Below are 14,982 nucleotides of genomic sequence, written 5' to 3'. Positions count from 1 at the left end.
ATACGTGATAGTGGATTTGCTAAAAAGCCAGTTATATCTCCTCATAACCCCTCGAATGCTGGTCTTCACAGTCAGGTGGACGCAGTATTCTGTGGAACTGAAAGAGAGAGGCTGACTGTTCATGTAAGGCAAAATGCTTCAAAAAGTTAAAAGCTCTCGGATAAATTCCTGCTAAAGAACTTAGCTCTGCAGCCACATGGAGATTTACTAAAGCTGTATCTTGAGGTAGAACAAAGCCTGGGAATTCAATTTGTGGAAAGAGAAGTGTGTGAAAGTGTCTCCTTTCTGCAGCTGCACACAGGGAAAGAGGGAACAGAGAAATAGTTAAATGTAGGGTATTTTCTTGGTGGGTTTGTTACACGTGTGGTCTCTCTGTTTATGAGAAACTTTGTTTTGTGAATTTTTTTGACTCCTGAACTACATTTGTAGTAATAGTCTGTAGATTTTATTCTGTCATCCTATGAAAAAAATTGACTACAAACCCTGTTCACTCAGTAAGTGTTTGAAAATAACCATGTTTTATTTAAGTGCAGAGAAGAGTGCCTCAATTGTATGTGTTTCTCTTTGAAGAAGAGAGAAAAGCTACAGAGAATGAATTTTGGCAAGCAGGAAGAAAGCTGAAGAGAAATGACAAGGGGCAGTTTTTATCCCTGCTGAAAAGGGTGTTGAAGAATTTAGGGGAAATGATAAAACGAATTTCATGAAGAGGAAGATGAATGTAAGATTATAGAAAATGGAGAAAGGCCTAAGCAAGCTGAAGGAAAACAAACCTGCAAAAACTGAGGGAGGGGTAGGGTGGAAGTGAAAAGGAGGGGAGGAAATATCTGTGATAACAGAGGATTGATATGAAGTGAGTGAATTGATCTGAGTAGATAATAGTGGGAAAAGAACAGAATTGAGTTATAGAATGAAAGATGATACTCATTGTATATGGAATGGGAGAAGAAAATCTCATTTTAAGTGTGCGTTATGTTCAACTTTTCAAAAGCTTTTTCTTTACTTGTGCTAGGAGTAAATGCCAAATTGGAGCCAGGAGATGGAAAGGGATGAGGAAGCCACAGCTGTGGGCATGCATGTCCCTGTTCCTCCTCTATTTTCTCACAATTACTCCTCTCCAAATCATGTAAAACAACCCCTCTCCTGCCTTTCTTTCTTTCTGTATTCCACAGTAACCCCTGTACAAACCCCAGATGCTCTTCCCCTTCATCTTATAACATGTCCTGTACCTCTTAGTCCAAAAGTTGCTCTGACACTGGCTTATCCTTCTCAGTTTTGCTTCGGGGAGGGGTCCAGATGGATGTCCACCACTCTTTTCTCAGCTTTTTCTTTGGGTTCCTTCCCATTCTTGCACCCCTGGCCTTGTGGAGGTGGGCCTTTGGTGGGCCTGGGAGGAGCTGGGCAGGGTCTTGTTTGCACTCCCCTCCTTCCAGTGTCTCTCTGTGCTCCTTTGCCAGGCTGCAGATGAGCTGCTTTGAACATAACTTAATGCTATAACAACCATCTTTGTGTTCATTTTCTATGGGTATTTTGAAGAACAAGCTTGTGATGAAAATACTTTGTTAAATAATATATAGCAGAGAAATTTTGAAGCGATACAGCAGGTGCCTGCTGCCTCTTCTGGATTTATGCTGTGGCATGCAATATGTATTGTATGACCTGCTGAGTCTAATGAAATTAGATTTATATTTTGAACTTGAAAGGTGTTATTTCTTAGCTAAAAGTCTAGTCAGTAGCAATAAGCTGCAATGCATGTTAAGATCTACTTAAAACATCTGTGAGGAGTCCAGGTAATGATGATAGATACGAAACAAAACCTGAAGGATTGCTTATGGCTGCCTGCGGCAAAGCTGTAGCTAATGGAATGGCATGCAATTTTTCTTCTTCAGAATTGCTATAAACATGTCTTTATGCATATTTAAGAACTTAGACTACTTTTAAGAGCTGTAACCTTTATAATCCCTTTTAAACTGTGTTCAAATGGTGTACATGCTCTGCAGAGCTGTCATTAAGATACACTTGAAGCATGGAAGAATGCTCATGTTCAGCATCACAGCTGGGTTTTCCAGTGTCTTAGGATTGAAGATAGCCTGCACAGTTCAACTGTTGAGCTGGAGCAAAGAGTACAAAGTCCATCTGATATGTTTCCAAGAAATGAATGAACTATTGAAAGACTGCAGTGGAGATGAGGAAGCATTAAAAGATGGTTCCTCTAAAAACTCGTGTGCCATATCTTTTCACCAAATGATTACAGTTCCAACAGCATGGTGCAAAGAGGTATAGAAATAGTCGAGGTGGAGTCTGACTACAGACCTGCAGGAAAGTAGAGGTCTTGCTGTTTAGAAGGTAACAGAGCAGTGTATAACCTCTAAGAAAGGGGGAAAATTAATGTAGTCAACTGCAGGATTATGAGTTTGACCTTAATGTTATTCAGGTTCTTAAACTGCCTTAAGGTGAAAGAATTGTTCTGTACGTAATGGTAAAGGGAAAATAGAAGAAGGTACTGTGAGTTTACCAAGAAGTTGTGATCAACTAAGGGGATGTGACTGATCGAAGGCCCCTTTGCATCAACTGTGATTATACAGCGGTTTGTGTAGCTGAAGTTCAAATAAGATAAATTGTGATTAAATAGAACAATCAAAATATACTCTCAAGTATATTTGATGCTTCTTGTCGTTAGGTGGGAGCTTTGCTTCTTGGGATAAAAGGGAAGGTCAAGAGGAGGTATGTATACTCCGTAAATGTGTGGAGATGAACACAAGGAAAGAGTTACGAAAGACATTACTGGTGGGAGAGAGCAAAGGAGCATATAGACTGTGAATAAATTTACATGAGAAGTCAGAATAGGGTTTCTAATTAACCAGTGTTTTAGTTCTAGTAGTGGATTTCAAAGCATCTCTTACTGCATTAAAGTAGAGCCCAAGACATTTAAGAAATTTCCTTTGTAAAAGCGATGAAATGCCTGCCAGAGGAAGGAACTAAATTTGTGAAGCAAGGCAAGTCTTCTCTATAGTATTTTTCTAAAATGAAATTCACTTCAGGTGAGTGTATCAATACAAAGAAAGCAAAATTGAAGTGTATGGTCCAAAGATAAGTACATTTGACAGCACGTGTGGCTCTTTCTCTCTGATATAGAGAGAATTGAAATGGCGTGGAGAGAATTTCCACAACGCCAAAGCAAAAGCAATTTGGAGGTAACAGGATTCTCTACAGAAAGGCAATGGAGATTAAACCTATGGAAATATGAAATTGATATAAAAAGCTAGAAACTGGCTAAACATTCTAAAACATATTGCGTAAAACTTCTGAAATAGTTGGAAAAAAAGCCTTTGGTAGTCTAATGGGATAAATCGTGCATGCTCTACTTTTACCCTAATTATCTGTTTACAGTTACGTTTCCTTGATATAAGATATAAGGCATTGTTACCTATGCCTTTTGCTAGGTATTAGAGATCCAGTGTGATCCATATCAGTCTTTTGAGCAGAAATTGTTGCTGTTTTCAGCAAGGTTAGAGAACTGAGCTGGGAGAAGAAGATAAACATCAGGTGTTGTTGGGAAGTTACACGCACCAGTGCTTTGAGATGGGGCCTTGAAACAAAATAGATTTGTTCCTGTGCAAAGAATGTGCTTCTTCCCTTCCTAAGAAGATTTATCCATTTGTGGAAGACAGTAGACCTTGAAAACACCTGTTCTTGTACTGTGAAGGCTTAGACTTTATTAGCTAAAACCACTCTAATACTTAATGACTGAGGCAAAGCAGGACTCTGAAACCATGGATGTGAGTCACTTGAGCTGTGGGAGATCAGGGTGTGCACAGCCTTGCTAGGATCCAGAGTCCCAGCTAGAAGAGTGAGATGTGTTTGAAAAGAAAGAAGAAAAAATGATGTGGCTGGGCATGATTGCCACTGACAAGGAGGTGGTTCAGCAGTGTGTAGGCTCAGCACCACCTGTGCCATTGGAGTGGGAGAGGCAAGTGTACCTGTTTGCTGTTGGCATGGACAAATCTGGGTGGTTGATGGCACAGGTAGTGGCACCTTGGCACTTGGAATAGCACAGCAAACCCCTGCTGCTCTGCAGGTTTTTTGAATGCTTGTGAGTATGTGTTGCAACTGTGCCAGGCTTTCTTCCCCTTCTCTCTGTAGAAGTATTGCATGAAATTCTGATGTGCTGGGGATAAATCGGAGTTTTAGGCATTTTTATCAGTAGAGCTCTAGCCTCATTTTATTGTGCATGGTGAAAAGGCAGGGATTACTAGGGGAGAAATGTAGTTCGTAGGTAGCTAAATGTTGCTCAGGGGATAGAGCTTATATCCTTTCTGCTCACATAGGTCCTGTTTAATGTTGCCCAGAGTATATGCAGATGTCTTTTCACTGTATATTTTTCTCATTTTCTGGATGCCCAAAGAAAAAGTCAAGATTTAACCAGCAGAAGGTAAAGAGTTAGATGCTTGCAACTGAAGTTGAAGGAATTTTAGTGCTTGTTTGCTGTAGGCACAGCACAAGCTCTGCCTATTAGTATCTGGTGATTTTCCAGGTATGATATCTGTGTATTAAAGTAACCCTTAGTATTTTTCAGGAGATTGTGTTATGATGGATGGTTCAGTAAAGGTAATGTGAAGGAGAATTCTGCTCTTTCTTATAATAATTCATCCTCATGCTAACATGGAGTAGTAACATGGAGTTACTCCAGTTCCCCTTCTGCTTTACTTTGTAGTAGCTGTGGCCTTTGGAGGACCTTTGCAGCTGTGTAAATTTCATTTTTATTCTCTTGATACAGTTAATATAAAGCTGGAAAGTTCTCCATATCTCAGTGTTGTATTGGATATGCAGTTTCATGGTAGTACTTCACATGTGCTGTTGCCTGATTCCTTGTGCAACCGTTACAGGTTCCGCTGCATTACTTAAAAATGCAGAGCGAGAATGTAATGCATTACTAGAAATAGGCAACAAACTAGCCTATCTTTTTTTGAAGTATATTATTTTTCCAGTTCTCCTGTAACTGAATAAGAATTGAAGCCTATTTTTAGATCTCTAAATTATAGTGATTCTCTTGCTCCCGAAGCGTCAAAAACTTTGTTATTGCAAGGCCAATAAATTACATTCTTCTGTGTGAACAAACTAGCTAGAATTTGCTTTTTGAGTAATAGGAGAGTTTCTTTATTTTGCCAAATAATATAGCAGACATCTCACAACGTGGTAATTAATAATCTCAGAGGGACAGGTTTCCTTTCCTCGATGTTATAAACATAAAGAAAAAAATAGTAGTAGAGATTCTGTTTTGTGCATAATGGATATTCTATCTATTATTTGCACCCTCGATCCCTTTAAGTCACTTGCAAAGATGAGAGATGCCAAGAAGTTAAGCAGAAGATGGCTTGCAGCATTGGTGGAGATACGAGGTAGTGTTTAATTGACTAGAAGAGAATCTGTTAAACTGTTAATCTGAATGGTCCCTCAGCTTTATAGGAATTAAAAATGGCATAAAATAAATAATTGGATGAGGTTACAGGAATGAGGATAAAAAGATAATATATACTTCTTTGCCTAGGCTGTAAACTGATAAGATGAAAGAAGATGCATCTTCCCCAAACGAGCACATTTAACTTAAAATTCACAATCTTATTTTCCCTTTCATATTAAAACAAATAATTGCGGTTATCCTATTATCATTCATCCTTTTATTTTTCATTGGTAAGATAATTTCTGTAGCCTATGTTGCATAAGATAGTGCTCAGCAGTGCTTACTATAGGCTGGGAAGTTTAATAAAATATTTACACCACCGTTTAACTACCGGCCATAAGATTTAATGGACCACCTGCTCAGCAACTACAATACAGCAATGCTGCTTTCAAAACTCAGTGTTGTTATTCACGTCCAAGGAAACACCCGAGGTAGAGCTCCCAAAAAACTGTTTTCTCATCCCGTTAATCCTGCTCAGCCTTTAAAAAAGAGTTCCTTGAGAAATCCTCAGGCTTCCATACGAAAAAGAAGCATGGGGGTGGGGGAGTAGAAGGGAAATGAGGAGAAAGTGTTCAAGAGAAGCATCTCAGCTTAGAATCCTAGAACATTTGTTCTTAACACAGTCGACTCAAGGTCAAATCTGTAACATCTCTGCCTTATTCTAATCACTGGCTAGTTTAACACGAGAGGTTTTTCTCCCAGTATTCAGAGCTGTCTGTGCTTAGCTGTTATACCAAAAGCAACGTGATGCTCAGTTGGTGTGACTGAATCCAGCATGCTGGCGCTGTTTCATGAGCCTTATTAGTGGCAGCACAGCTAGTGCTCATCCTGGAGTTTCATGTTTTTTGTGAGCTGAGGTGGCATGTGTTAAACTGAAGGGGAAAGCAGAGAAAGTTAGCAGTCCTGCATCATCGGCCCACATAATTCTCTCTGTGAGACTGCAAAGATTAGGTTTTTTGCTGTTAGGGGAGCGTGCAGATACTTAAATGTTGAATGTGGAGGCTCTTTGGGCTTCAGCCTCAGCATTCCATAATCAGGGATTCATGTGTGTGTCTGTGTGTGTATATATCTTGTATACTATGGGACATTGCTGGGTACCAGGAACCTGTGTTTGTCATGCTACTGTGATTTAAATTACGCGTGGTCCTATTTAATTAATCCTGGAACTTAATCTCATGCTAGCGTGCAGTTGTTGAAAAGTAAATGCTTCAGTATTCAGTCTCTGTTTGGAGCTGGAGAAGGGAAATGCCTTCAGTTTTCTCTCTCCCCTGAACCTTGAGCAAAGTTGCAGATCAGTTAAACCTGTTTTATTTATCTTTTTTTTTCCCAGGACTGAAATCACACGCATGCAGTTGTAAATAACTTAATAAAAGATGTGTAGAATACCATTTGTGGACATCTATCAGTGGCTGTGTAGGTGTACACTGTTTTTTTTTACTGAAGAATGACATAATAAAAGGCAAAGAGGCAGTAAGGGGAGCTTTCAGGTTCTGCAACTCTCCATGTCAGCAAAATAACCAACCTGCATAGCAGATTCTGGTGAAGTTTTTTTGAGGTTGCTTTTGTTCCTTGTTGTAGACAGTCAATATTCTGTAGAGAGACAATTTCAAGAAAAGCTGTTTTCAAAGAGATCATTAATTAGCTACCATGCTTCTAATATGCTTGTAAATTCCAGCAGTGTTTTAGCCCTGCCTCTTTGCAAACCTGTGAGAATATTCACTGATTTTTTTTTTTTTGGTCATATGCCATTCCCTAAAACGTTATAGTTGTGGTTGCAGATACTGTTAAGTCTCAGAACTGGAAGTATTGCTAAAAAAAGTGGGCAGCAGTTCTTTACTTCCAGGCTCTTAGAGCTGGTATGGCTGTTCTTGCTGTCTAAGAGTACGTGAAATAAACGTCACCTGTTGTTATGACAAGAAATATCACTGCCTTAACTGCTGGGATTCTTCTTCTAACTGTAGAAATCCAGGAGCAGACAAGCATATCAAAATAGTTTTTACTATATCTGTTCCAGTAACTACTCAGTCTGAAATGATCAGATAGATACATCTTTCAAGTGTAACATCAGATAGTGATTAAGTGCAGCATTTTGTTTTGCAGGGGTTTGAGATTCTTGTTAGACACGGCTGTTGCACTTCCATTTTTGCATTTTAAAATTGTTTTCATCTTTCTTCAGCCTGTGACAGTGGCGTGGCCTATCCTCCATAACTATGTCTTGAGAGATGAGATCCCCCTGATTACACAGTGAGTGCTGTTTTACACCATGCATACCTATCTGTAGGTTCTTCTGCCCAAACAGGTGATGAGGAGAGGGCTGTAGAGGAATGGTCGTGTGAGTTGGAAAGAGTCTGAAGAGTTAAATTGCCAGATACACACCGTTCACAAATTAACAAACTGTAGATATGGAATTAAGAGCCTAGAATTTGCAAATTTTTATCTGGACTGCTACAAGCCACTACTGTTGTGAACATGGAAAAAATAATGACTTATTTTACTGTAAAATGAATTGTTTTCAAATGGATCTTAAAAGCTTGATCTTTTTTCACAGATAAGGAATATGATGTTACCCACCTTTTAGGTGTTCAGTGTTCTGTACGCTGAAGCAAATAAGAAGATGGTTTCCACTTTTTCAGTATGCTGCTAGTTGTCACTATATAGTTACCCCTAACTGTTATATAGCTGCTTTGTTAGTACCACATACAGCAGTAACTATATGATAGTAGCTACTGCTGGGGAAAGACATCTGTCATGCTCTGCAGGAGGGTGCAAGTCTTGGTTAGTACTAGAAATTTGCTTCTCTCTGTGAACAATTGTAGCATCCTCACTAGACAGATACACCAAGTTTTACTCAGCTTTGAGGGCAGACAAGCGGGCACAAGCTTGCAGGACATGAACTGAATATTCGTTGTTGTAAACTTGATACTGAACAAGTGAATGTGCTGCCACAGCTCTCATTACCACAGTGTCAAGATTTCAAGTTGAAACAACTTGCTGCTCGTTTTTGGCACAGCATCCTAAATGTTGGAAATCAAGCCATTTTCTCCAGCTTTCAGTCAGCATTTTAAGTTTAGAGCTTGTGTTTTTCCTGTTACAAATGTTATAGGATTGCAGAATTGGCAGGTACCGCAAGCACTTCAAAATTACAAATAGAGGCCTTTTCAGCTAGCGAAAGGTTTGACAATTGTATGACTTTCTGCCAGGAATCATTGCTGGCATCCAATTAAGGAAGTTTCTGTGACAAGAATGCCCTGTATAGTGTTGTATCTGTGTTGGAAATCACTTCATTGACACCATACCTCATAAAGAAAGCAGAAACTAATGGTTAGTTCAGAGTTTTGTTGGATAGCCTAGTTGGAACTGTTGGTCTAGTTGCCTTTTTCAGTATCAGTGTGTGTTTATTTAATGGGTGATCTGAAAATGGATTTGACATTCAGTGCGACTTGCCTATTTCTACTGCTGACTCGGTTCTCTGTTTTAAAAATTTTCATAATTAATAATAATAAAACAATTTTGGCTCAGAAGGAACCTCCCTCCTTCAATCATAAGTTCTTTTTTCCATTTTTATTTATGTACTAAATCATCAGTATTTTTTGAGAACTTGAGTTCTCAGAGAAGAGGTGTTAAACATGAGGCTTGTTAGATGTTGGAAGTATGTGTAGCTGATAAATTGTACCGTGTATGGACACAGCTGAGTGTACTGCTGTATGGAACCTTAGAGCAGAAGAGACTCAGACTCTTCTGTCCAGCTCAGAGAAGGTAGGGACAATCATGTGAAAATGACTGCATTGGGCCTCTTAACATTCTTACTCATTTCTTATGGCAAATACTGTTTTTTAGCAAGAGGTTCACTCCTCTTTGTTAAGTCAAATGTCAGATAGGGTTTGTTGTGCTAATTTTACTTTTCCAACAAAACACTTTTTAAGCTGACAGCTTTGTAACACTGAAATTCTGAAATGTGTCGTCTTCAAATAATATTTATTGGTATTGTTCACACATTTAGTAAAAAACAGAAGTATTTCAGGGGATTTTTAAGTCCTCTTGCCATTTCTGTTGGGTAGTGCATTTTAACAGTTCATTTCTGCTGCCAGTTGGTTGAATTGACACTTATCTTTAAAAACTGAATTCAATTCTTGAGGAAGAGTCCAGATACTCAGAGCTGGAAACCAGACTCTTTCATTACCCACGGGACGTAGCAACACAACTACAAGCTCCTTCAAGCAGCTCCAATACCTCAGTTCTTTGGGGATTAAGCTTGGGATCTTAATTTTTGATGGCCAGCACACTTTGTCTCCTTTAATGAGACTTCTAAGGAATGCTAATTTGTGCCACATGATGGCTGGACTTTATTTAGTAAACCCTTTTTAGAGATTTGTTATTGGGTTGACATGAATGATGTAGCAATGGAGGAGTGTGTTTGAATATCGTCAGCAGCAGAAGGGTTAAATGAAAGACCTGTGTCACTGATGAAGAACGGTGCTCCAGGACATCATTCCCAGTGGTAAAATTGAGAAATGTGTTAGTTATGTCAAGACAAGAAGACTTGTGCTCTGATTAGACTGTTGGGCAGGATAGACTACATGCGATGTATTTTCAAAATGAGGAAAAACAGAGGCGTAATGGCTTGGCCTAAGATTTATGGAGATTGAAGTAAGTAGGACTGTGAGGAAGATGACTAACCTGTAACAGCTGCTTGTTCTTAATCATGATGAAAGAGCTGTCCAAAAACCAGTTGCCAGTCAAGAAGTGCAGAGACATGGTGAAGACTTGAGAGCTGAGCCTGTTGACCTCTGTCACATGCAGGTGATCTTGGTCACACCACCTGAGCACGTGCCACTTGTGCACATGTGAGGCTGTAAGCAAATAAGTAGGATATTTGTAAATGCGTGTCCTCCCCCTTCATAAGAGCTGGCGTAAGGTTCTCTTACAGTAACTTTCCCTGCACTAATACTTTCTTGTTTCACGCTGAAATTAAGCCATTGATCGTCCCCAGATGGGAGCAGCTTGCAGTTTCCATGCCAACCTAAGAACGGTCAGTAGGGTTAGGTGTTGTCAGAGGGAGAAATGGGCTAAACTAGTTTGGAGTTTTGAAAAGTCTTGTGGGACAACAGATTCCTAAATTGTAAGCAGTAGGTGGAAAAACAAGTCGGAGGGGAAGGAAGAAGACAGGATAGAACATTTGTTACTGAGTCCCTTATTAGGCATTTTGTGTTCAGTATCAGCATACGTTTTTAGTTTTATTTTTATACATCAGTATTAGTATCTTTTTCTAAATTGAGAATCTTAATACATATGATACAAATACAAATATTATTGTGTTGCATTTTACTATTTGTTTTTAATGTAAGTGCTTTTAAAAAGGATGTATAGAATCCCTAAAGCCACCAGCATCCTTAGATTTGATGAAGAAACCCTGCAAAACCTTTGTCCGTGGCCATTTCTGCTCTGAATATGTGACACTATCACCGTCAGGGTTGCCTCTGGTTGCAAGTGGTGTGTTATCACTGATGGTAGCTTCAGGCTACATAGTAAGGAGCAAAACCAGAGAACTGATAGGGGGATAGGATAGCAAGAAGCAGCTGTTCTGTAGAGTTGAGCCAGGAAAAAAGCAGGTGAGCACGAGGCATTTTGTAAGCCTGAAGAACAGCCATGTGGCACGCTCTGTATTTTGTGAACTGCCTTTTTAGACTGAAAACAAGCATCAGGATAAACTTCTATGTCTGAAAGTGAGTTGTGTTCAATACACGTTCAAATGTACACAACAAGCAAGTAGGAAAGAGTGCATAAGAGATGAATTGATTTACTGTCCAGGAGAGATTTCAGGTTATTTTCTGTATTTAAAGCAGTTTGTCATTTGCAGTGTTTTATATGCTCATTTGATATTTAGTAGAATATTACATGGAAGTTCCTGTGTCTGGAAGCTGTTGTTTCCTAGAGCCTTGTATGAAGATAATGAATAGCAGAGTTTTGGGGGAAATTTTGGGAGTGAGCTTCTTTAGAGAGCTGTGTGGAACTGTAAGAGTAGTAGAATAGCACTATACCTGGTTGCTTTTATGTGCACCTATAGTTTCACTGAAAAAGAGCCTACGTGGTTAAATTGAGGCGCACTTCTAAAGCAAAATCAAATACTATCCTTAATCTTTCTTGATTTTTTTTTTTTTTTAAATTGGAAGCCCACAGAGTAATTCTGAGCTTCTATTTGTTTTAAAATAATAAAATAAAAAAATTGTGTAATGAACTACCTCTTTGATAATATCCTGACTTTTTTCACACTCACTTAATTACTCCTCTGACATCTTTTCCTCACCGCTTATGTAACAAACATATTTTATTCTGTTATGTGCCCTTTCTGAAGTTCAGCGTCTGGAAGACAGTGTAGTAATTTAACTGCGTTGATAGTTTATTTGAATTTTATTTTGTTTAGAGTATAGAGATGCTCTGGATTTCTTAATTGCTCAGGGAGAGCGCACTTGAATCCATTTGCTGAGTGTAATGAGGAATTCATGCGTTATTTCATGCTGGCAAGGTGAAGCAGTTGTTTTGAGCTTTCCTATTGAGCAAATGGTGCTGTGAGCATCTACCTTTGACTTAAACCTAGAATGTACAACATGATTTAAATGGGGAGTGTGATTCCGTATGAAAATAGATTAAATTGGATCGAAAATTTTGTCATCCTGAATCTGTTCAGTGCAAGTTGACCTTGCAACCATTATTTTCCTTCCTGTTTCTAAGCAACAGGAAACTTTTCTGCATGATGACTATTTAATATCCTAATCTGTTCTTGAAGTTTTTATACCTAAAGGGGAACAGATGGTTTAAGGAAATTTTGTTTGTAGCAGTGGAAGTAGGAAATAGCTTTTTTTTTTTTCCACCCTGATTTTATACTCTATTGTCCTGTGCATACCATTATAGAATATCTTGTTGATAGCAGCTAAGAACCACTGTTAGGAGCAGAGGGAAAAAATTAGCAGTCTTCAGATGCTGCAAGTTTCTTTTCTCTATATAATGCAAAGCAGTTGTTATATTTGTACATTTGTGATTGCATCCCTTATACAAAGTGCTGGAATATGTGTAATTGTATTCTCTGAGTGTTGAGCTGCACCTTATTAAATGAAAAAAAGCATTATCTACAGTGTAATACCTGTGAATTTTTATTTGGCATTGCTTACTCTCAGAATCGTGTGGGTTTTTTTTTCCTCCTCCTTGATTATGGATTCCAAAGTGTCTTTATATTTCAGGAAGAATAATGTTTGAAAGGTTATTTTTATGTGACACGGTGTTCATGGAAAATATCAGTTAACTTATTATACATACTGAAACGAGAAGCTCTGAAATGCTATGTTGTGATTATTTTATTATGGGCTTAGTGAACAACTAATTCTGTTTATTTTTTTAGTGGCATGAACCTTCATTCCAAAGAAGCAGGCTGAATATTAGTGGAGATAGGATATTCTTGGTCTTTCCCTCTGTGAATTGAAAATAAGCACATGAGCCTTGATTCTTGTTAGTGCTGCAGTCTGCAAGGGATGCATCAAGAAGACCTGTTCCCTTCTGATTATTTCTCATAGTGCTGAATGGCGTGCTTCCTTTGTAGCTCCTGAACAGCTTTGTGCAAAGGAAGTTAGGTGCCCCATCACTGTGTTGCTGTCCTAAGAATAGGCTTGTTAAGATGCTTGTGAACACCTGACGATAAATTCAGCTTGCTGGCTGTGACTGCTGCTTTATCAAGGAGATGTTTCGTTCTCTGTAAGGCCTGATTAACAGGTAGAGACGTGACATGGGTTAGCCAAAATGCTACCTTGAGGTATGTTTAAACAAATGACACATTCAACGCTAAGGCACAGTTCTTTTTAGCAAATCGTATGATGTTTTTTTTTTTTATTTTTACTTTGCTTATTCTCAGTGATGACCAGAGTTTGAAGAACTGCAGGATCTGGTTCTTGATCCCCAAACAGGGGATCAATCCCTGTTGTATGCTGTTAGAACCTCTAGAAGCTAGCATAGAAATCTTTGTTTCGTGTGACAGAAGATGTCATCTTTATTTAATTCCATTGAAGTAACATCCTTCCACCTTGATTTTTTTTTTTAGATGTATTTTTTTTGTATGTATTTTCAAATGAAAGTGAACTGTGAAACTTCACAATCTCTCTTTTGTCTCCAGGGAGAAGCTCTTCCATTTTGTTGTGCCTCTCTTTCTTGAATTTTAATTAGTGGTGCTGAATGAAATTCCAGATTTGATGTAGGAATGTCATGTGTTTCCCAGTGAATGCTTCCAAGCACTGAGTTTGTTCTAAAGGAGGGAGTGAGATATGTCTTGAAAAATTGTCAAGTTGGCTATAAAACGTCTCCTGAAAGAAGGAAAGAAGGTGAGAAAAGGTTAAAGTGGGAAATGTTTTCTTGTGTCACCTTTATTGTAATTTTTAAAGAGGAATGACAGGAGAAGAGAAGCCTCCCTAAAATTTTTGCTGAGTACCAGATCTTTATGAATTCTTTAATGCATGGTACTCAGCAGATCTGGATAGCACAAGTCTGCTCATCTCTTACATTGCCATTCACTAATGTGAGGGCATCTCTGGAAGTCATACCTCCTATTTTATGAATGTTGGTTCACTGTGTTGGTGGTAAGAAGGAAAGGCTGAACCTTCTCACCAATATCCCTTTACCTGTTGTTGCTCTGCAAACAGATGGCAGTCCAGGGGCAGCCTGACAAAATGGTGGAACCACGTGTAACACCTAGGTGTGTCACCAAATTCCTCCATATGGAAAAAATTGGCCCCCACTGACATCTGTTGGTGCTTGCTGAATGTTTATGGAGACCAAACACTGCATATGAGCAGAGCGAGGGGTGGGTGTTGCATTTTAGCAATGGCAACAGCTGGTCACCTACAGTAGTGCTTCATGATTGCAGCGTGCAGGCTCTTGTTCATCACTGGTGAAGATGCCAGTGGTGTCTACGCTGAAAAAGTATTTTGTAGCTGCTGGTTTCCTCTGTCAAATGGTATTCTTGTGCTCTTCGTATCTGTGGTAGTTTCTATGGAAATCAATAGGAGGCGTTACTTTTGGATCAAATTTAGATGTATGTCTGAACTACTGGATTGCAGTAGTTACTGAAGGAGTTTAGGATTCTAAGTGGGTCAGTGCCCATATTAGGTAAGAGTTTACTATGACTTCTGTGAATACTGTTAGGACTGTCTACTAATGAAGTCAAATCCATAATATTTTAAAACTGAGAAAATCAGCAAGTTTGAGTTGTTTTTGACAATGTATTTGACGAAGTATTTGAATGTTGAGAAGGTGCTTAAGGCAAACAAACCCTGATCACTTAACTGTTCTTCACAGCCTAATACTTAGTGTTGTATCTGATTTTGATTTGTGCTTCTACCTAAGACACAAAGTCTTAGATGCACAGGGCCCTTCAGTCAATATGCCAAGTGTTGTTGCTCTTGTTGTTGCTCTCTGGTATTATGATAAATTTGACACTAAGAGATATCAGCTGCATTGGTTTGACAGTTGAATCTCGGTCAATT

At 38.8% G+C, this 14,982-nt stretch overlaps 1 protein-coding gene across 9 annotated transcripts in view; it reads left to right on the top strand.

The window, feature by feature from the left end:
• Nucleotides 1–14,982, top strand: part of MARCHF1 (membrane associated ring-CH-type finger 1) — a 337,967-nt gene that overhangs the window by 132,313 nt on the left and 190,672 nt on the right. The window contains exon 1 of one of the 9 annotated variants that reach the window (XM_090138479.1): nucleotides 7,684–7,702. The exons of the other annotated variants lie outside the window; for them this stretch is intronic. The gene's annotated coding sequence lies outside the window, so the exon portion shown is untranslated. Of the gene's footprint in view, nucleotides 1–7,683; nucleotides 7,703–14,982 lie in introns of those variants that run through there. 9 annotated transcript variants of the gene reach the window in all.

This window comes from Phasianus colchicus, chromosome 4 (assembly GCF_987193195.1).
Source record: "Phasianus colchicus chromosome 4, bPhaCol1.hap1.1, whole genome shotgun sequence".
Taxonomy (NCBI): domain Eukaryota; kingdom Metazoa; phylum Chordata; class Aves; order Galliformes; family Phasianidae; genus Phasianus; species Phasianus colchicus.
The sequence above is the reverse complement of the archived record's forward strand: the minus strand, read 5'-3'. Positions and strand labels throughout refer to the sequence as shown.